Here is a 22,545-nt window from a genome sequence, read left to right as displayed (position 1 = left end):
AAAACGTGGTCTAAGAAGAAGGTGGAGTCCGTTAAAGTAAACTATTACTTGGTTATCTATTAATGTCCAATTATAAAGGAATTTGTAATGAATGTTTTCAACTAGATGGTAGCCGGTGTCCAATTGTATGCTTCGTGTCACGGGACCCTGAGTAGAGATGTTATAAAAACCCTGGACGATTGCAATAAAGCGGACATATTTGTGATCTTATAGATCTGTGTGTATGTCTGGTGCCTCTCCGTCAAAAGTCAAGGAGGGAGCGTCTGGCTAAAGTTGTCTGATGCCACTGGGAAACTGAAGGAAGAACAAGAAAGCATCTCCCAATGTTAAATGAGACAGGCAGGGGACTTGGAAATTCGTTCCCACTCAACAACAGCTTCTCTAGAGGGCAGGTCCTTGCCTACTCATTTGCCCTTTCCATCTCTCCCTTCTCCAGGTGGTGGCACTAAGGACGAGGTACATGATTTCCCCCAGGCCCATTCATGTCATGAGGCTGAAGGTTCCTCCAGAATTGGCAGCACTGCTAAAATCTAATCAGGTGCTTGTGAGCAACAGACCCAGAAGCAATTGCAATCAAGCCAATTGCTGTATCTGATTACACATGAAAACCCTCATGCCACTAAGTGTTTTGCAGTGCTTAATAAAATGTGCCAGCCTTGCCTCAAATTGCATCAGACAGGGCTGGGTTTGGAGATTTTTTTTTTTTCATATTAAGAATTATGTGAAAGAAGAGAAGGAGGGATAGAACGGGAAAAAGAACCAGTGAAAGCAAGGTGAAAAAGTGCCAAAAATCCACTCATTCCCTCATATACCTTCTTCATAGTGAAATGAGATCTTCAGGATGAACTCCATAGAAACCCCAGCAATCCCAGGAGAGAATATGACCAGGTGCCCACAGCTCCTTTGATGACCTCATGACAGACAGTCATGCTGGTTAATCAAAGGCAGTGATCAAACTCCTCAGAGAATGGTAGATTTGGCATTTAACACACAGTAGGTTTTGGAACTGATTCAGTTCAGCACTGCACACACAGAAACCACAGAGCACAAACACACAAACATTCCCCCGCTCATACAAAGGTACTACACAAGCCAAAACAAACAAACCCCCCAGTATTTGTATCCCTTCTAGCTGAGTTTCTGTTTTTTCCAGATTTTCTAGCAATCAGCACAAAAACAGAACGAAAAATCCTAACTTTGAAGTTTCCTTGTTGGCCCATCATTCAAAAGTCATGGATTTTGCAATTGTTACATTGGGACAGCCCATACTAGGTTATCTAAAGATAGTCTTGATTTAATTTGGGCCAACTGGACAGGAGAAACTGCATGCCTGTGATAACACTGGAGAAATCTTGCCTGCGCCATGCTTAGTCTAAGTGGAAATCCACTATTTCACAGACCCTGCAAGTCACACATCTCCTTCTCCTCCTCCAGCCAGCCCCACCATGTCCCAATCTCCCACAAAGGCAGCACCACTGTTATCCCAGTCGGTACTTCTCAGACCTATTGTGGCCATGGAAGTGCCATTCTTTGGCTCTCTGGACACCCACTTCCACATCTGCATAGCTCAGACTTGCTGCCTGGGCTAAGCACCCACAACAGTACATGGTTTCTCCTGAGCTCAGAGGAACATATCTACCAGACATACAGAGCCTCAGCCACTTTAAGAAAGTCCCAGCATGAGGGAAGCCCCCAGAAGGCTGTTTGAGCATATGAGAGAAACAAAGAGTGATGGAGGAGCACAGTGCCAACCACGTGCACTTTGTCCCTAACATAAATTGTCCCACTGTCAAATAAGGTCTAGTCATGGCAGAGGAATTTATACTGCTGCAATAATGAGTGAAACCTCAAAGCCATCAGATGTCCTGGAGCAAGAGGCCACTCATCCCTGCTGCTGTAACTTTCAGCTGTGAAATGCAAAATTCCACAAAGAAACAATTCTCAAACACACACACCCCCACACCACCCTTTGACAAAGGCAAAAGAGAGCAAGGAATTGCAGTGGAAGAAGAAAGTACCAGGTCAACAGCTACTTCTACACCCACCCAACCTCTGCCAATTACAGCAGAGACTTGACTCCACATCCTGGATTTCAGCAAGGGAGCAATTGGAGCTGATGAATTAATAACCTCTGAAAGTTCAACCTGTTCCTTGCAATTCCTGGTCAGCATTTGGCAAAAGTGCTGCAGAAATCCATGTCTTGAAACAGAACTGCAGCTGAAAGCTGGGACTTGCAGACACCAGTGTACATCTTTTTCCAGCAGTGAGAAGCTCTTGAGGAACAACTGAGTTTAGCAGCCAAATTCCAGCACAGGAAATTGTATCCTCACACAATTAAAGAAATTAAAGTCATAAAATGTTTCATGATACAGTAAGGAATACTGAGAATAGGGAATCATTAAAATCATTATTTTAACATAAGGGCAAGACAACCAATAGCCAGAAGCACTACTTTCCTCTTAAAATGACTTAGCCTCCAGGAACACGGGGAAATCTGAATGTTCTTACTCTTTCATGCAGTTCCACAGGTCCATCATATCCAACTCTTCCCTTTGCATTCCTTGTAAAGGCTCCTGGGCCCTCCTTCAAAATTCACCAAAATAATGAAGAGTTCTTCAGTGGTTTTGGAGTTGCTGATGAAGTCCATTCAGAACCCCAAAGCAAAGACAGCAGGAGGGTTAATGCACCCTGAGTGCTGGAAAAAGCACTGCTTAAAACATTCAGCAGACGGATGAGGCTGTGCATGCCTGCTCAGAGACTCACATCGGGAATTAAGCCTGCAGTGTTCATTAATAATAATGGGAACTAAATGCTGTATTGCATGTGTCATGATGGGAACAGGCTCCTTCTGGTTCAGCGTGGGGCTGTCCTAAACAGATGATTTAATTAGTATGTTACAAGTATTGATTCTGGGAATAAATAGGAATTCAACAAATATTGCTAATGAGATTCTTAACCCAGCAGTATGTCCTCCACACAAACCAGAAGCAGATGCTAAATTTAATATATGCTATATCCCAATACTGACAGGAAATCTTAAAACCACTGTAATAGCACGAGCAAAAATAATGGTTGCCTCCCGCAAATCTCTGTTTAAAGTTAACATGTACAACTGGCCTTTCCATATTCTCATTTTAATGAATAGGTTTCTCTTTTAGAAGATTTTATTTTTTTATCAAGCAGAATGTACCTGTGAGGACCAGGACTGGGTTTCTTGAGACAAGTCCAGAAGGCAAGTCTCTGCTAATCCTTGGATCAAAACCAAAGATCTTTTGCTCTGGGCTTTTCCCTGTGTAGAGGTGCTGTGAGCCTGCACAGACACTTCTGCCAGATATGGGGACCAGTTCATGCCCTGCATTAAAAGAATGTGTTCAGAGCAGTCCTTCTGCACCTCCTCCAGATCATGCTTGCAAGTTCTTTTCTTTCTGTCTTTCTTCTCATTCTGCATCTTATTTAAAGTCTATTGGGAGCCTAACCTCTATTGGCTGCTCAATTCTGCTGAGTGCAGCAATAAAGAGTTCAGGAAGATTTTAGCCATCTTCCTCCAAAATCCGTGAATGAACCTAAGTGCTCAATGGGACTCCCAGTTGGTCCACAGATTATGACCAGTACCAAGTCCAACTGCAAGTCCTCTCCTGTTATCCATCAGCAAGCCAGACCTGTTCCAGATAATCCTATATCTCTTAATTCAGATTTCTTCTTCCTGACTGCACCACCAAATTTTGCATCCATTTTCCCTCTGGTGTTTGAATAGCACCAAATTGGGAAGGAGAGAAGAAGGTTTCTTTCTACAGTAGTAAACATATGCAATAAACAGAAGAGGCTTTGCAAGGATTCTGTCCAATGAATTTGACCTTCACTTAGTAGTATTCATAAATATATATATGATCAAAAACTTTTCTCTGCAGTATCTCCATTTTTGCAAGGGAGAAATTCCAAATCTTGTATACATGGTCATTAACTGATGCTTTCCCACCTGCTCTTTGTAGGCAGTATGGAGGCTTGTTGATAGTATTCGATATGGTAGTCAAGAGAAAAATCTCTGACTTTTGTGTATTAGCTCAGCTTTTCTCTGTTCCGGAAAGTTTGACTTATCATTAAACATCCCAGAAATGCCAGCTCTAAAAATCATTTCTACTTTGATGTTATTTTCCACCTCTGAGAAATTGCTGCTCTCTTTTTGGGATTTGATTTTTATTAGAAACTTTTTTTAAAGGCCAAAAAGCTAGAAATGCATCAACAAAATCAAAAGACTCCATCTCCAATTCAAGAACAGTGCCAAAACCCTTCCATATTTTGGTGAATTTTTTTGTGCACGTTTTTCAATCTGTCTCATTCCCCCCCTCCTTTACCACGCAAGTGTATGAAAGGAAAATAGATTTTTCTAATCAAAATTATTAGCTATTATGTTATATGAAAAACTAAGAACAGTCATTCTGGGTTTAAACAAGTGTCCAGCCCAGTATCCTTCCACAGCACATCAATGATGACCATTGCAGGTCAAGTGAGCCTCTACACTCCTTTCTTCCATGCAGTCATTAGCATTTTATTTGTGTTCAGTAACTCTCATTTCTGCATAATAACTAACTGCATGTAGTTCTTGCGGCTCAAATTCAGTGTCAATTTATGATAACTAGTCAGTGCTAATCTATACTGGTGTTGAAAGAGCCGAGCTCTCTTCCTTGTTTCCCTATTAACTAAATGCCAATCTGCATGCACTTACACAGAGATGCTGAGCAGATGACATCTCTCACCATTTCTAACCTCCCCAGAGAAGAGTTTTTACTGCAGATGTTCCCCAACCTTGTGTACCAATTAGTTGCTCTTGTCCACTTATGTCTCTGAAGTGAACTGCTCGCTATCAGCTGTGTGGATCTGTAGGCTAGAATCACTCTCATGAATAAATAAGAAGGCACGGTCAGTTATCAGGAGCAACAACATGCTGGAGATGAAAGCTCACTAGTAGAGAAAAAAATCTTTTATTACTTTTAGATGCCCTTTTGGTCTTATTAGAATGGAAACCATGGGACTAGAAAGTGAAGGGAGATAAAGGAGGGCTGGCAAAGGTGGATTTTATTTTTTATTTAAATCAGAAAATATATACACATTGTCAAGTAACTGTTCCCACCTGAGAAATCCTGTGTTGCCTTTAAGCCCTGCTCACACAGAGTGCAGTGGCAATGTAGCAGCACCAGTTTCCAAGGAGGAGCTGTTAGCACAAGAATGTTCTCCCACCTTGGTTTGTTGAGGACATGGAACACCACCAAGTCTGTGTTTAGGTCCCAGGACTGCAACTAGTTTGCCTCCTTATAGCAAATTCATTACAGGGCTGCTTCTGTCCCTCCTGCCTAAGCAGTGACTGATTCCATTCACTCAGCTGGACTTTAGAGCAACCTGCTAACTAAGATGAAACAAAGGATGCACAACCTGGCCTTGCCAGTGTTTGTTAGTCCTAGCCCACCAGCTGGAACAAGCCTTTATTTTTCCCTATGGACTCAGGTATTCCAATGTAAGAACTTCAGGGCTTGATTGTTCTCTGCAAGTCTTTCCTGTAGACAACACAGCAAAATTCTCCTTAACCTCTTTCAGGTCACTTGTTTTTACAAAATACATAGAACTTGGCTATATTTGAGATTTCTATCCGTCTGCCATATTTGGTGATAATTCAACCCCCTAAAATAATTGATGCGGGTAGAAGATGAACACACATCCTATGTAGACACAGGAAGCATGGTCACATAAGTCAAGGACAACATAACAGGGGATTAGCTGGTCCAAGGTTCCCCTCCAATGCCGAACAATGCCAGCTATTTTAAGTAACATATTAGAACATGGTAAGCACTCAGTGATACTTCGAGTATTTATCCAGCCTTCAGGAAATCCTGTTGAAGGTTTTCCCAAACCAAAGGAGATACCCATCAAAGGATTTTTTTTCTATGAATTTGTCCTCTTATGTTTTACATACATGTAAACTTCTAGCATCTACAGCATCTGCAGCAAGGAACTCCACAGCCTAAGGGTACATTTTGTGAAGATGACTTCCTTTTGTTTGCTCCAAGTCATGACAGTTTCTTGTCCCCACATTGAAAAGGGCATGAGTTTGTAATTTATCAGATTTTTTAAAAAGTCATCCCAGTCAGTACAAGAAGGTATCTTGCCTGCAGGCTACTCCAGAGACCAACATCAGTCTCCCTAGGCACATTAGATATTCAAATACAAACAAATCCAAAGGTTACTAATACTTGGTTTACCTGTCCCCAGCACCAAGACTTCTGAAAAAAAAAACCCTGAAACTCAGAAAAGAGAAAGTAAGGGAATAAAAGTTCTCAGTCTGAACTCTCTTTCTGTAAGCTATCCATCAGATTGTGAAACATCACAGATATTTGATTCTGGCACTGCATATTCTTGTAAACTCTTTTCCCATATAAGTAACTGGGCCATTTTCTGTATGTGCAATATATTCAATATCATCCAGTGACTACTAGAATCAATGAAAGCCCTCCAGTTCAGCTCAAAGTACTTAGTCTCCAAAAGCTGATCTTTGTTAATCTGCTTTGAAAAATCTGAAAATCAAGGCTTATTTTCTCTTTTGAGGCATCTTAAAAAACTACCCAATCAGACCCTCAGAGTAAATTATTTATTAATCTGCTCTGAAAATCTAAAATAGAGAAAAAAATTAAGATTATCAGTGTCTTGAAGATTGATGCAGGTGATATTCACTGACTCTCTCTGGAGGAAAACTTAGGGTTCCTAATACTGAATATAGGTCAATAAATCATTCCAAGTAAAATGACCTAATTAACACACAAGCACTGATTTGAATGCATGAAACTCATTATCTTACTCAAGGATGACTCTCACAAAAAGAAAATAAAAGTAAAACTAAAAACTCGTGGAAAACTTTGTGGGAGCAGAGTTTCTGGACAAGATGGAAGGCAAATGTTGCTGCTGGTTTCCCGTCTTAGATTCTTTAAAGGAAGACAATAAGAAACACTTACAATTAGTCTGGTACAGCATCACTAGTGATGATTCCCTTTGTAAAAGCACCCATTGCCTATTTGAAAGCATCCCCAGAGTGCAAAGGACATCAAAGCACAGTTTATTGCAGTACCCAAATAGCACCTCTGCATTGACCTAGGCCCAAAGAATACACAAACTACAGAATCAAATCCATTGCTTTGCCCTCTGCAAGAGGCTGAAGGCTAAAGTAATAGCATGATCACCTATGTACCTAAGCAAAAAATCCTTCCCTAAATTATTTTACTGTCCCAAGGCTAAATCCAAAAAGTTTCCTCTAACAATCCCTTCCTTCCCAACTTCAATCAGTTGAAATAAGAGTATTCTCACTGCTTTTTTGCTAATAGTAGAACAGTGAAGAACGGAACATACTATGGCAAATGAAAAAAGTTGTGTTTGTTCTGAGTATCACATGTAAATTTAGAAAGATTTAGACCGGAAAGTGACCAAAGCCTGCTCTTTGACAGACAAAGTGGATTCTCTCTGTGATACAAGTTCCCACCATTGCCTCCCCAGCATGAGACACAAGTGAAGATAACACAACCAGACACTCAGCTTTTGAAAGGACTAAATACAAGGTAGTTTAGACATAGTTAATCTGGAAACTGGGAAATTATTTCTAGTAGATGGAGGAGAAGATTTCTAGAACATGAAAAGTAGAGATTACTGGTTTTGAAGCTGAAGTTTGGTTGTATGACAGGCCTTATATTGTGTAAAAGTGTAAGATTATGCAATGGAGCAGAGCTCTTCTATGACCTGTAGTCCTAGACCTGCCTTTAAAATATATAGCTGTGTATAAACTCATGTGTATGGCTTTTTACAGTCTCTGGGGAAGGTGTTTGAAATTGGGAAGTTGAATCCATTTATCTCATTAACTGAAAAAAAACCCAACAAACAAACAAACAAACAAAAAAACAGAACACAAAGTGAATCCTGTTCCATAAAGCTCACTTGACTTAATTAACTAACGTCTGAATCAGTGCTTGTTTGCAAATACTGTCATTCTAAATCAGGAGCCAAACCCAGTGATTGTTCCTTTTCTATTAGAGTAATTGAGGAGGATGCCATTTGATTAGCCCATGGCTCTATTGATTAATTTATCATTTCTTCGTTTACTTTTGATTTTGATTGATTTTCTGTTCTCTTTGCAAATGAGTAGGTTGTCATGAATACAAAAGCGCTTAACACAGAACCACTACCACAGCTCATCTGTCTGTTTTTTTCCTGGTGTCTTCTTCACTTAAGCTGCATCCTTTTGCTGTCCATCAGCTTTCACTCACAGCAATTCCTACCTGAACAAATAATTGCATCTGAGCTACAGCTTCCAAAAAAGAATAGTATCCTTACCAGTGACACAACATAATGGAAGAGCGGGTAGTCACAGTGCCCCTTTGGCTTGAAATTAATGTCTATTTAGACACAAATCTCAGTGCAGCATGATGCCAGAGTTTTGCAGACCTATGACATTCATAGAAATATCTGCTGATACACAGTAGTTAATATTTTAGGAAGAAAACAGAGATATGATGGTATTGTAGAGCACTACCATACCCATGTGGTGGCATCAACTTGTCCTGTTTGATTTTACAGTGTGTAGAAACTCATGCCATTGCTAAAAAAACTTTATTCTAGTTCTCATTTATGCCTCTCCCATATGGAATGCCCTGCAAAAGTAGTGGCAAACAGGTGTACTCCATCTAGTGAAGGACTGGTTCTGCAAAGGGAACATTGCCTCATGAGTGTCATTACCTTTGCAACCTGAGATTGTGTTACAGCCTCTCCATGCATTACTGTCTCTCCTCGAAGTCTCTACCCATGGTCACAGACCCATTTGAAAGCTTCTGCCACTGGCACAGCTAAATTTGTTCATAACCAACCGGCAGGATGGCTTGCAATTGTACTGAGCTTGGGACTCGCAGTCCTGTACTGCAGATCAGCTGTTTGGTGTCAGCATGGTAGGTCTGTCACTGTTGTCACCTGCACCTGACCCTCTTGGCTTGAGATCAAGCACATCTTGCTCACGCACTGCCACTTTCTTGCAAAGCCAAGTGGGAGAAAGTAGACATGTCCTTCCAGAAAAACAGTGTCAGAAAGCTCAGCATCAGCTGTAAAGGCTTGTAATTTGTAATATAAAAGCAAAATCAAGTGAAAAAGGAAGTGCTCCAGCCTGTCAGCTCACCGCAGAGTTTGGGTCTGTTTGTTTTCTAGTAAGACAGTGATAAATTGCAGCTTAGACTAATGAAGGGCATGGGGTCTTTCGGACCTGAAAACAGCATCCTTGAAATCTTATGGTGTTCAGTGAACAGGATAACTCAAAATTTGAAACAGTGTAAAAACAATATCAAATATCCATGTTTTGTATGCTGGTCTGGGACTGAGATCTGTAGGCAGAGTTGTTCCCTTCTCCACTTTGCTTCTGGCAAAATGTTTAGTTTCTTTGTGCCTTTCTCCCATAAAATAACTCACTGTCATATTCTAGCTGGGACTTTTGAAGAAGAAGCATGCAATATGCTCAGTCACTGAGCTTGGATGAGGGAAAGGTTGAGGAGAGAGTAAAACAGAGTACTAGCAGTCATATTACATGACATTAGGCAGAACTTAGCACTTTTTACTTTGGTTAGGTCTGATTCTGCCAGTTCATTGCAGAAAGTCTCAGCCACAAAATGATCAGAGCCATCTTAATATTTAAATAATAAATAATACTTAAAAAATCATAGTCTGATAAAGCAAGAAGCTTGCAAGTAGCTTGTTCATCTTTTTATATTCTTAGACTTCTTAGACTAGCAGGTTAGCTACTCATACATGCCACTTCTCACACATGCCTTTTAGAACTTAGACTAACTAGTTCCCATAAAGCACTAGTTCATTATATAGATAGATATATATGATGGTTCCTCACGCATTCATTGAAAATCAATCTACATTATCATCAGTACTTCTATAATTTTTATTATCATTACAGTCACCATAAGTTTTAATGTGTTTTCCCAAACCTCTTATAGCTGCTCAGTGTATTCATACCTTATCAAAAAAATTGACCGTCTAAACAAGTAACTTCTCAACCATCTTATCAAATATTTTCTCATCCTATTGCCATCCTCTAAACATATTACATTTGAAAAAAATAACAGAAAATATGAATCTCAAGCCTTGGGTATGAAAGATATAATCTACATTTTTGGAGAAAATAATTGGCAAAAAGTAGCTGATTCCCATTTCTATAATGCCAAACTCAAAAAACTCCTAAATAGGCAGAAACTTTAGAAGTTGAGACTCCTCCAATTTACCATAATTAAATTATATTACCCCAACATTACTGCCAGCAGTATCAGATGGACCCATAAATAGAAAGCGGAGGATATATTAAATGTGAATATGGAACATGAGTTATTGAAAGGAATTTGATCTTATGGTTAGAAGTTCCGCAGCTAAGAGACCTAAGTTTGGCTTGTGACTCTTCCTTCCATGGAAGAAAGAGTCAATTAGGAAGTCAGTTAACAGTTCGGTGCATCCATTCATCATCAGTAAAAACAGACACTGCTCTCTCACCTCCTGAAAGAAGTTGTCTTGAAGATAAATACCTTAATGCTATGGACTGTTCAGACACTGTATGGAATCATTGCTTGCATACTGAGTGCTCAGTTTTCTGAGTCAGTGTTGTTTAATTACCATTCCTTCCACAATATTGCAAGAAATAAATCCCAGCTCAAGATAGCTATTCTTTTGTTATTTCATGCTGCACTAGTGGAAAAATTAGAGGGGATGTGCTAACAGAAAAGGAAACTGACTCTTGACAAGAAACAAACTCAAACAAGGTAACCAATCAGGAAACATGACCCAAAAAAAAAAAAAAAATCAGAGAGATAGGGGAAAAATACAGAAATAACCACTGTGCTTTTAAGCACGTGGCAGAAGCAATGTCCCTTAGAGCAGTACCATTAGGAATGAAACATGGGAATTCTGATTTTCTATATATGTGCCCTTGTAAACGTACTTACATATACGTATTCATGTATTTATTCACATTTGTACATTAGTATTTTTTCAACTGACAGTGATGAGTTCTTTATCTGTCTCTCAAACATAGTTCACTGAAATGGGATGTATTATAACATAACTTCTTACCAGTAACAGTTTTAAAATATAGAACAACAGACAGCTTGAAGTGGTCCTAATTCATCTGTAATGGAAAGCAGAACAAAGATAGTATTTTCAAGCTATAGAGAAAGAAGGGATAAATGTTGCGCAGATCAAGAGTCTGAACCTTTTTTCCATTTACCCCAGTAGAAGTTCCATATTAAATTGAAAGGACTATACTGAATTTTTAACAGCATGCCACAGCACTATTCTATTGTCACTTCACTCATACCTAATAGTAACTAAGCCACAGAGATAGAGAGAGGCATATCTCAGGATTTCAGCCCTGATTAAAACCTTTGGAGTGTGATAAAAAGCACAAAAGCTACTGGGAAGTTGGGTGTCCAGATACCGTCTTTTAACTTCTATCGTTTGATATGTTGCTGATGTGCCCAGGATGATTCTTTGGAGCCAGGTAAGTAACAATATTAGCTTTTTCAATAAAAGACTACAAAGCAATGTGTCCAAGGTTCTGGAGAAATAGCGAAAGTGGGATAACTCTCCTTTCACCTCATGAAATAAACTATGATGATAACAGTCCTGAAACATCTGTCCGTGCCGCTTTGCATTATAGAAACCTCATCAAAAACTAATTGAGCCAAATCCTATACTATCTACTTTAAGACATATTTCTAAAAGCTTTTAGTGTCTCTTTTCAGCTACTTCTGTGATCTTATGAAAATAAGGCACTCATCATTACTCCCAGATGTACAAAGACACAGGTAGGACCCAAGCAACCCTTTTTGCCTGAGGACCAAAATAGCACTTTGCTCCCAGATTTAGATCTGATGCACAACAGAAAAATTTCAGAAGGTCAACAAACATAATTAGATTCAAAGCACAGACAAGCAGATCTTCACTTCAGGCCACATCTCCAAGCAGCAGCCAGTTGCAGAGAGAAGCTCAGCAGGTTAGCCATGGCCTCTCTGCCCACTTGCTAGAACAAATGGTGCTATTTCAGTCTGCCATGGCTGCAGGCGAGCGATTAACTCTCAGGCTGATGAATTGAGAGCAGAACTAAATGGAACAACCCAGTTTTTCCATAGGGTTCACTAATCACAATTCACCACCTGGTAGGAAGCCCTGTAATCTTAGATTTTTGCAGCCTTTCTGCTGGGTAACATGATTATATTGTAAAGCCATAATACAGAATAATGCTTTATACCTTTATGGAGCCTCTGATGGTTTAAAGGCATTGAAAGAGAAAACCCAACCCACATTACACGTAGAACATAATTAGCTGCTGTTACAGAGAAGTTGAGAAGACTAAGCTGATCAATAAAAAGCCTGCAAAATCTCCCTACAGTGGAGCAATATAGGAGAGGTAAACTCAGGATATGGCAGAAACCAAAAGAAGTACAGGGGAGAAATCCTAAAATTAAAGAGAAATAAGGAGGAGTCATCACCTGTGAGGTGAAGAAAGCTGTATAGAAGGGTAGGAGGTTGAACAGGACATGGGGAAGCTGAGAAAGAATTTCTGACAGACTGAACTGAAACTAAAGAGGAAAGGTTGGGAGAGATGGGAGCAGGATCAGGCAAGTATTCATGGAAAGGGACAAGAATGTTTGCAAGGGCAGGTTTCAGTACAGGAGGCCTGACAGAGCCAATATGAGGCAAGAAAAAAGAAGGATTGAGAAATTTGACTTGAAAAGAGACAGGGGAAGTAACTTTCAATAGAAAGAGAAAGAAGAGCTGAAAGAAACAAATTAATGCCCGGAAAGAAAAAGAAATTCTGCAAACTCCAGGAGACATGATCCTTTGGGAAACCAAGGGAGTGTGCTGTGGCATTCACACCTTAGTTTATGGTTGGTTCTGGTTTTTAACAGGAGGTTCTGCTTTTGCTTCATCCATAACCCTAGAGAAAATGTCAAAACAGTCATTAAAACATGAGACATTTTCCCCACTTACTTTCTCTGGGACAGAACAGCAGGAATTTTGTTCCTCAGGAGTAGCTGGAGGTGGACCTCTGACCCAAACAGGTGCCTTCTCCACCTAAAAAAATCCAAACCCCACAGCCATTACAGGTCCCCACAAAAGGGAGTACATACAGCTGATACACAGCTCCTCAGATCTGACTGGTTTGCCTTCTCTCTGATTATGTCACTTTACTTGGCTCAGAGCAGCTGGCAGGAGTGAGCCTAATGGATGTGTTCAGATTCCTCGCCTTTCACCTCACACCCATCCATTAACACCTCCCAGCCTGGAGAGAGGGCAGAGACGCTTTTGCCTTGCTGCTTGGCGCATTGGATGGGAAGCTTACAGACTCCCTGGTGCTAAAAGGAAGGAGTTCTCTCTGGCCTGTCTGACTACTTTTTTGCAGGTTGGTTTTCAATTGACTTTAAGGCTACCCTGCAGCAGAGTGCTCACAAAAGGAATAAGCCTGTTCTTGCACATGAACCCTTCACGTGTATCTAGGCTAAAAGACTGTGCCAAGGTATTTAACTAAGGATTCTAGAGCAATTGGCTTTCCATTCCCCATGTACAGCCTGAGATCGCACCTAGAAAGACTAATTTCCATAAGAGTGTTATGATCATGCAAAGAGGTTACTGATACACATTCTCCAGCCTCTGCACTATGTGTCTAGAGGTAAACTGTTACCAAATTTAAACAAAGGTTCCCAGAACACACAGCTGGAAACCTTGTGCTCTTACAATTTATATTTCCTACAGAAGCTGCTGAGGGAATGGGGCTGGTTTAATCCCTCCCACCAGCAGCACTCCCTGAAGCATAAACAATATCCTCAGAAGCACGTATCTCCCCCTCACCACCAAGGGAGTCCAAACAGACAAGCTGCTGTAGGTTCTGCAGTGTGGGTGGCTAAATTGGCCATATGACCTCTGGAGTCTGCAAAATGGAGAAAGTAAAAAAACAAACAAACAAACAAAAAACCTAAAATAAACCACCAGCAACAAAACCAAACAAAAAGCCAAACAAAGAAACAAACCAAAAAAGCCCAAACACACATAACTGTTTGGAATTAATCTCTTATTATCATTATAGTGCTGATGACACTGGTCTTTACTGCAATGTTCTATCACATTTTAAAAAGAGGAGGTGGGAGTAAAAGGACTATTTTTGCTTTAGCTGCCTTACCCAGGTGATTGGCTCTTTGAGATGAACTAGAATGAATATCGAGGGAAGGGATTGTCTAGATACAGAAGGAAATCTTTCATCTTGAGAATTAATCAAACCTCCACAGAAGTTCAGAAACTTTCCAAAAGCTTTTTCCAATTTTTTGATCACTCCAGAGATCTTGTTTACAGCAATACACTGCAAGTCTGATCTTTAGAGTGGATTGGTATACAACCTTTTCAGTGCCTCGTAACAGGGAAAGATACAATCTGTAGCAGCCTACAATGTGCTTAATGCAAAATATCTGAGCATTAGCAGAACCTGCTCTGCAAAGGTAAATCTTTTGGGAACTCGTGGAACCACCTGAACCATCAGTAAACTGGAGCAGTCTGGAAAAACACAGATTCATAATTGCTACTAAGATGTTTTATCACAGTTTTCTTTTGAATATTTTATAAGCTCAACACACCCATTAGTATGAAAATTGGACACTCACATCTGCTCTAAAGCAAGCTGGGGCCTGTGCATAACACCTTTACTTGGAAACCATGGTTTATTGGTAGTGGAAAAGTCCATTTTGCAGTAGGAAAAACTGTAAAGGGAAAAATTCCCTGCAGTGCTTACTAACCTCAGAATCCCTACACAGCCCCTGCTAGTTATACACATAGTAACCCCTTCAAAAGGAAAAGTTCAGACCTCCTCCTATGAACCACCAGCAATGTTCAAGAAAGGTGGGCTTTAGTTCATATTTGTTTTTCTCTCCCACGCATTTTTTATAGTTAACATATTGAAATCAGAACTGGAAATGTAATTAACATTTCTTCTCAACCAGAGCAGAGTTTTTTTGAAGTCTGTTCATAAATTCAATAAATCCCATAGCTTTTAGTAGGACTATTTAGGTGCTGCATATGCATCTATATCGTCACACTTGAGACATAGGGCCTCACACTTGATTTGAAAAGCTTTAACATGATTTGACATATGACCTGGCAGCTACAAAATTCCTTGGTGTGGCAATTTAGACACCTTTTCCTCTGCCCTTTTTCCTGTAAGGAACAATACAGCACAAGATGTTAGTCTGATGTCCAGGACATGGGAGTTTCTGATGTCTCTAAGTGGCCACAGCCCCGGGAAGATGAGGAAAGGACTTGAGAGAAAGAGAGCAGATACTCATTCTTCTGTTTTAAAAGTGAAGCCTCAAGGCCTGACACACAGCATACTCAGATCCTCTGAGATGGGATGCAGTGCTACCAGGGTTTTAGAGAAAGGGAAGGGCTTTGAAATTTGTGGGAGATAAGCCCCCCTGCATTATCTGCATCAAGTAGGGCACTATTCTCAGCATGCAGGTAATGAGATCACACCACATTGAAAGTCAATGAAGACTTTGAAGTTCTGACTTTACAAAGACAAACTGGTTCTTACATTTTTTGCCTTTCCCAAACTTGCACTTCTGGCAGGCACCTGAAAAGAAATGGTAACTAGACGTAGAGTAAATATAAACAATTACTATGTTTTACCCGTGTGTTATCCCAGTGGAACTTGGCATTTTAAGAGCTTAAAGTTTAATTACATTTTTGCTTTTGGTACATTGGACAGCCATTCACCTATGAAGAAAAGCATCTGAGAGGGTTTCAAGCTCATTTAAAACACTCAGAAGCAAAAATTGCTGAAGTGTGTGAGGCTGGCTCTGTGTTTTGACGTGCTGTAGAATAATGTATGGAATTATTTATACATTCTCTAAGTGGTGCATTTTCACTGTGCTTTCAGCTAACTTGCAAACTCTACTGGTCCTCTCTCAGGAAAACTCTCCATACTTGTTAATGCTTCCTTGCCCCATAGCACACTATTGTGTGGAAGGAGATATCTGAAAGTCTGCCCAGACTGTAGTGTTACAAGAAAAGGGGGAAAGAGATGACTGAGAGCATTTCAGTGACTCCATTGCTCACAGAATTTCTTATTTATTCAGATTTCCCACTCCCAGCTTCCTCCGATCACTTTGGTTTCTGATGCCTTTCCTGCCATTCCTTCATGAGACAGGAGCTGGGGACTCTTCATGTTGAACATCTCTGAATGCATTAATTAGCAAGGAACCCTCCTTACAACATTAAGCTCCAAAGATCATGTCCACAAGGTCATAATGTTATCAGCAAGAAGTCTGTCAGGGCAGACTGAAATGGCCATGTAGAAGGCAGCTCATGATGTTCATCAGGTGGGCAAGGGTGCAGGGAAATGTCCATCACCACGAATCACTGCAGAGGTTTCCTACTTGCCTGGTTACCTCCTGAGTCATGTCACCTGCTTGTGTTTGCCTCCTCCAACCCTCTCTTGCTGTCCTGAGCATTTGCCTGCTGCCACGGGCACAGAGCCCCTGCTGTGCTCAGCTCCACCAATCTGCGCTCTGGAGTGGGGGAATTGATTTTGCTAACACACGTCTAAAAACACAGCTTTTTCTGCTGTGGTAAATCAACACAGCTCCACAGGATCGGAACAATAAAACACAAAGCAAGCTGGGGGTCAATTTTCTCTGCCTGAAGGGTGCTCCATCATGCCAAGCTATGATTACTACAGTCCCACGCCAACAATCTCCTCCATTTCCCAGGTCCAGTCTTAGTAGTGGGGTACAGGAGCACATGGTTGTTTGTTTTAATCTAATAACTATTTATTTTCAGTTATCTGGGAAAAGAGAAAATCTTTCACACACTGAAAGTCCTGTATTTCTTTACTTCTGGCTGTCAGTGGGCTAGTTTCAGGAAGACAGGACCTGGCCACGCAGGTTATGTTTTGGGGAAACGATGGGAAATGTGAAAGTGGGCAACAAAAGCATAAAAAAGAGCATAAAGAAGCAGAGGGAAATATATGATCAAAGAGAAACCGCTAAAAATGGTCTAATATTCCTTATGCATACATATATGATTATATTTATATGTGTAAAGTCACTGTGTACCTATGCATGACAACAGGCATGTACGTATAGAAAACGTCTCCCTCAGCACATGTGGGTTTCACTAGAAAAGCCATTATTTTCATTCTAATCTGCGAGGGAAGTACATAGGCTTGTGTGATTGTTCAAAGAAAGAAGGGGGAACAATTGACTCTAACTCCTACACTGCCTCCTGCCACTCTCAGTGAGGCTTTTTTCCTCACTCAGAGCTGTCTAAAGGATTCACACATGCACACATACACATATACTTATCTCTTTGCTCAGATGCTTCAAAGGTTGTCCTGGCCAGCATTACCCACTTAGTCACAGGGAAAACTTCTCTTTCACTAGCAAACTTTCTGAGAGGCCTCTGGACTTCCTCGCTTTTGTTTCATGTTTTGCTACTTTTTCTTATTTAGCTGCAGAAAATGGTTAAAGAGAAGTCCAGCTCCCCACAGTGCCTTTCAAAACCATTTCAAATGTACCTTACAGGGCTGAGACAGCTGTTTTTCTCTTCTTAGGAAAAAGAAAAGAAAGAAAAAAAATAAAAATAATAGAGAGTGCTTTTGCTCCTTTTTTTTTCCCACCCTACAGACTCCCTTTTAAAAAGAAATATGTGTTTCCACTTCTGACCAACATTTCACAGCAGGGAGACAACATCTCCCCTACAACCAGCAGCCTCCATTCCACATGGTAAGGCTGCAGAGCTTAAGGCTTTACCTTTATTTCTCTCTGCACTAGCTGGGCACAAATCCCAGGGTAGCATCACACCATGTTACTCCTTGTCACTGAAGAAGGAAAGGTTACAAGGACACTTCCATTTCAAGATCACAAAGTCAAGTGTACCGATTGTTGTTGATGCTTTGGAAGCCTATCATCTGGAAAAGCACAGTGGCTGCGCTCCTAATCCATGCATCCTAACCCACACCATAACTCCACACACTCTTGCAGAAGTGCTCCAGAGAAACACTCAGGGTTAAGGGAATGCAGTGACTGTCTGGACTTCTAGGCTGTACAGTCCTCCCAGGTCCTGCCTCAAGGACCCACTAGGAATCAACATGAAGTCTGAGGTTGTCTACGAGACCAGGTTGTGTGCAGACCATCTGGACCTTAGGTAGGACTAGATTAGACTGTGGCATCTCTTCAGGCTGCTGAACCTGAAAACATGTACAGAACCAGGAATCTATCACCTCACACAGGGCTACCATGCTAACAAGCGAGCTGTCTTGCTGCCATCCAGCTTTCTTTCCTGAGGACTCACTTCTCATTCCCAGTGTGAGATGTCCCCAGCTCACACCAGGGAGAGGAAACTTTCAATAATTATGGTTTTGTCATTTAACCTTTCAGATACCAGCCCTAATGGGGCTATTGCTGACACCAAGAAAAGGGGTAAGGGGTGCTGTGGGACCAGTTCTTGCTAAACCAAGGGCCAGATGAGCAGCTTTTTAGGACAATGGAAAGTTATATCAAATACAATTTATAATCATTACTGTTACAGAGCAGAATCAACTGAAAAAAAATAGAGCTACTTTGACAGAAATAAAGGAAGCTACAAAATAACCTTTCTGAGGCGCTAGCATTCCAGTGTAAGAGTCTGAAACTGAGTCTAGACTGCAATGAAATAGTTTTCTGAAAAACCATGCTACAGTCCATTGGCTGGGTCATGCACATGAGCTGAACTGTGACTCTTGGATCTAAAGCATCAGTCATTCCTGTCAGAGCAGTGTTAGTAGTTGTGAAGCAGGAACCAGGATCTGATCTCTGCAAAGGGACATGGACAAGTTTGGTCAATATATTATTTGTTGTGTGTCTACACTGACAGCTGGATTGTATCCAAGCCCCCTGGCCACCCTCTGATTTACCAGAGCCTTTTGGCAACAACATCTCTGCTTTAGCTCAGTGGTGAGCCAGAATTAGCTAGTCCTGCTGAGGTCCACAAAGGAGGGTTGCAGTAGGTCAGAGCAGCAGGAGCCATGGGCAGAAAATGTCAGGTTTCTGTCAGTGTCCAGTTAGAGGGATTGTGGCAGCTCTGTGGGATCCTTTTCCCAAGATAAACTAGGTAAACATCTCATGCTTCCAAGACTGATAAAGAGTCTGTCCTAGAATGATGTTGCTTGGAATTGGACATAAATAGTTACAAAGAGTTTTGTAGCTGAATTAAGACCCTTTCCTCTTGGCCATCAGTGGATAATCACTTTCTCATCTTTTCAGACAAACTCCTATACTGGATTGCCAAAGGACCAGCAGTGTGTTCAGCTACAGTGTCCCTGCAGAAACCTGTCTTGGTTCATTATGTCAAAGTCACTGTGGCTCTCCTGCAGGCTCTCAAGTCCTGCAGTTTGGAAAAAGACAGCACAGAGTCAGGGCAGCGAGAAAACATACTTCTTAGAAAGTCCTCCCCAACCTTTACTAAAATACAGCAAGATCTGAGCTCACACAAGAGGCACTCAAACCAAATCACACTCAAAGCTCAGGCTCAAAATCAGGCTGGAGCAGAACATCATGTTGCTGATCAATACATTATTACACAGCAACTAGGCTACAGTAATTGTCCGCCTCCCCAGCCCTTGGTAACATCCCAGATAATACAGCATGGCTTATCCCCAGGAAAAAAAAAGGTTACACCATGCTGCTCCAGCTGCAGAGTAAAACCACGTGAATAGAGGGACAGTCACCAGTGCACAACTGCCTCCCAGTAACGCAATGAGTTGCTTTAATTTGGAAAATTGTCTAAGCTCCATATTTCATAGTATCTCTTTTAATATGCATACTGGATGCTGTTTCTTAAGTTAGCCTGTGTAGCTTAGGGCTCTTCTATCATCTCTTATGGAGCACAGTTTGTTAAGCTTCCCGGTAGCACCCTGTGCAGGTGCTGGGGACAGTCACAGGCATTACCCTCCACACCAGGAAGACACACACTGCTCCTCACAGGCCATCTCATCAGCCTCTCTGATCGTACAGGAGTGATCCCTATGCTGTTTTATCCATTTTAATGTCCATTAAGGCCGACATTTATGCAAATGTAAGTGTCTCATCCTTATAAGAGGGGATGTTAAAATTTGAGCTCCTAAAAGAAGAATAGGTGTGCACTGTAGCCATTCAGGAGCCTCTCCCACACCTGCATACTGAGACAAATGGGTCATTTCAACCAGCTACCCATCTTCTCTGTGAAACCTTGAGCTGCCTGAGGAAAGCCAGAGCCATACTGACACCGACTGACTTGTTCTGTGCCTGCACCAAGGAAGGATGGACAGACATTTTAATCTTCATTAGCACAAAGCCATGCATCTGAAAAGAAAAAATCAAACACTAGGAAAGGGTAAGAGAAGCCTGAAAAATCACCACAAGGCCACCTTCCCTCCCCTATCTTGTCATATCAGGAAAGGATACTGTGATCAGGACTGTAAATAGAACCCCTCTTCATTGGAGAAATTGGGATGAATAGTTTTCTCCCATGCTCTGTCTCTCACAGATGCCACTAAATTATGGTCATGGAGAGCTAAGCTGCCATCCCTTTCCTGGAATGACTTTACCTATATGTGGCACTTAGGGACAGGATTCAGTGGTGGACTTGGCAGTGCTGGGTTAATGATTGGACTTCCAGCCTAAATGTTTTTATGATTCTATGGCCATGTTTGGTCACATTGCACTGTTTGTTAAATGATCTTAAAAACCTTTTTGAAAGGTGACTCCTAGCACCGACATCCTTGCAGAGGAACTGAGGTGCATCATGGTGAGAGACCTTGCTTCTAGTCTCAGGGATTAGGAATAACTGTAGCTGGTTTTGCAGCCTCAGGGTAATTCAGGCTGCATAGTCCAGGCTGGTGATAAGTAGCTGCTGGCACTGTCAGCTTTTGTTCGTACAAGGAAATAATTCTTTGATCATGAGATTTCTCATACACATATATCTGGCATGTATACATGGAATTAGTTATAACTGCCTCAATTCTGAGCCACGTGAAGTCATTAAAATTCATTCCAATTAATGGCAATGAGCCGAAAACAAACCCAACACCTGCAAGCCAGAGAGAAATCAGCAGTTACAATACTTTACATATGTCACCCTACCTTGGAAATTTTGCTGAAGCTTTAATGTGCAGGCTGTGAACTGAAAATGAGATTTCTCTGCTCAGACAGATCTTTCCAGCTAAGGAGTTGAGGAGATTAGAAAAGCCAGTGCCCAGTTAACCTCACTGTGGCACACTGCATGCAGCTGGTCCAGAACTACCTGCTTGGAGGAGTTTGGAAACCTTTTCATCACCTTATAGCCAGGGAAAGTGAAGCACGGACAGAAAGGCACAAAACATAGAATCAGTCTCTTCTGAGCCTCACCTTAAGGAAGGACATGCACAGTTTTTGACCTGATCTGGGTTGAACAAACAGGCAGAGTCTGCAGTCCTGCCAGCCCACACTGCTTCAGAGGGAGCTGGGAGACAGGAATAACCAAGAAACCTGTCTGCCAAAAGCAGGCACATGCTGACGGTGAGAACAGCCCCACAAGCTGCCAAGGCCCAGCTGCAGCTGCCAACGTCTGCCCAAGACCTCTATCGATCAATTACAGCCCTCTGGGTGGGGAGGAGAACTTGAAAGCACAAGAGTACACAGGTCATTTTCAATAGCCCAAAACATCACAGCCTTTCTCAGCTCTGCACCAGCCTATGAACTAGAGGGGATGGAGCTCCGTCCCCTACACAAAACCATTGCAATCTCTAGAAGGGTTAAGTCATGGGGATTTCACTTTAGTTTCACACACAGGAACACGCAAACGGCAATAGTACCATTTCTTTGTGTCATTCCATCATGCGTAATCTGGCCTGATGGAGCTTTTGAGAAGGGAGGCAGGAAAAGAAGTAAAGATAAAAACTTCTGAAATTCATGTGAACTATTTCCCAGGCTTTTGTAACACAGCAGCACTTCAGAGACAGAGCACACATTGTGTTCGTTCTCTCTCCTATCTGCAGTGTTGATATTTGCTTTAATGATTTTTTTTTCCATTTCTTCTCTTGGTGTTCAGTGGGAATCATCTGCATCTCTTTTTCCCTACCAGGAGTGAATGAACCATAAGTGCATTTTGAATTCAACTTAACAGACTGATTGACTTTAGACTAAGTTTCACTATTTCCCATCTGACTCTCATTACCCAGAATAAGATGGTAAGTCAACCTGAACTGAAAGTAATTAAGGGAGCTTTGGAAAGAGGGGGGAAAAAAAAGAAAAAAAAAAAAAAAAAAAAAAAAAAAAAAAAAAAAAAAAAAAAAAAAAAAAAAAAAAAAAAAAAAAAAAAAAAAAAAAAAAAAAAAAAAAAAAAAAAAAAAAAAAAAAAAAAAAAAAAAAAAAAAAAAAAAAAAAAAAAAAAAAAAAAAAAAAAAAAAAAAAAAAAAAAAAAAAAAAAAAAAAA

Source organism: Empidonax traillii, unplaced genomic scaffold, assembly GCF_003031625.1.
Source record: "Empidonax traillii isolate 1590-97213 ecotype Southwest subspecies unplaced genomic scaffold, ASM303162v1 scaffold5:size3517227, whole genome shotgun sequence".
NCBI lineage: Eukaryota > Metazoa > Chordata > Aves > Passeriformes > Tyrannidae > Empidonax > Empidonax traillii.
Note: the sequence above shows the minus strand (reverse complement) of the source record.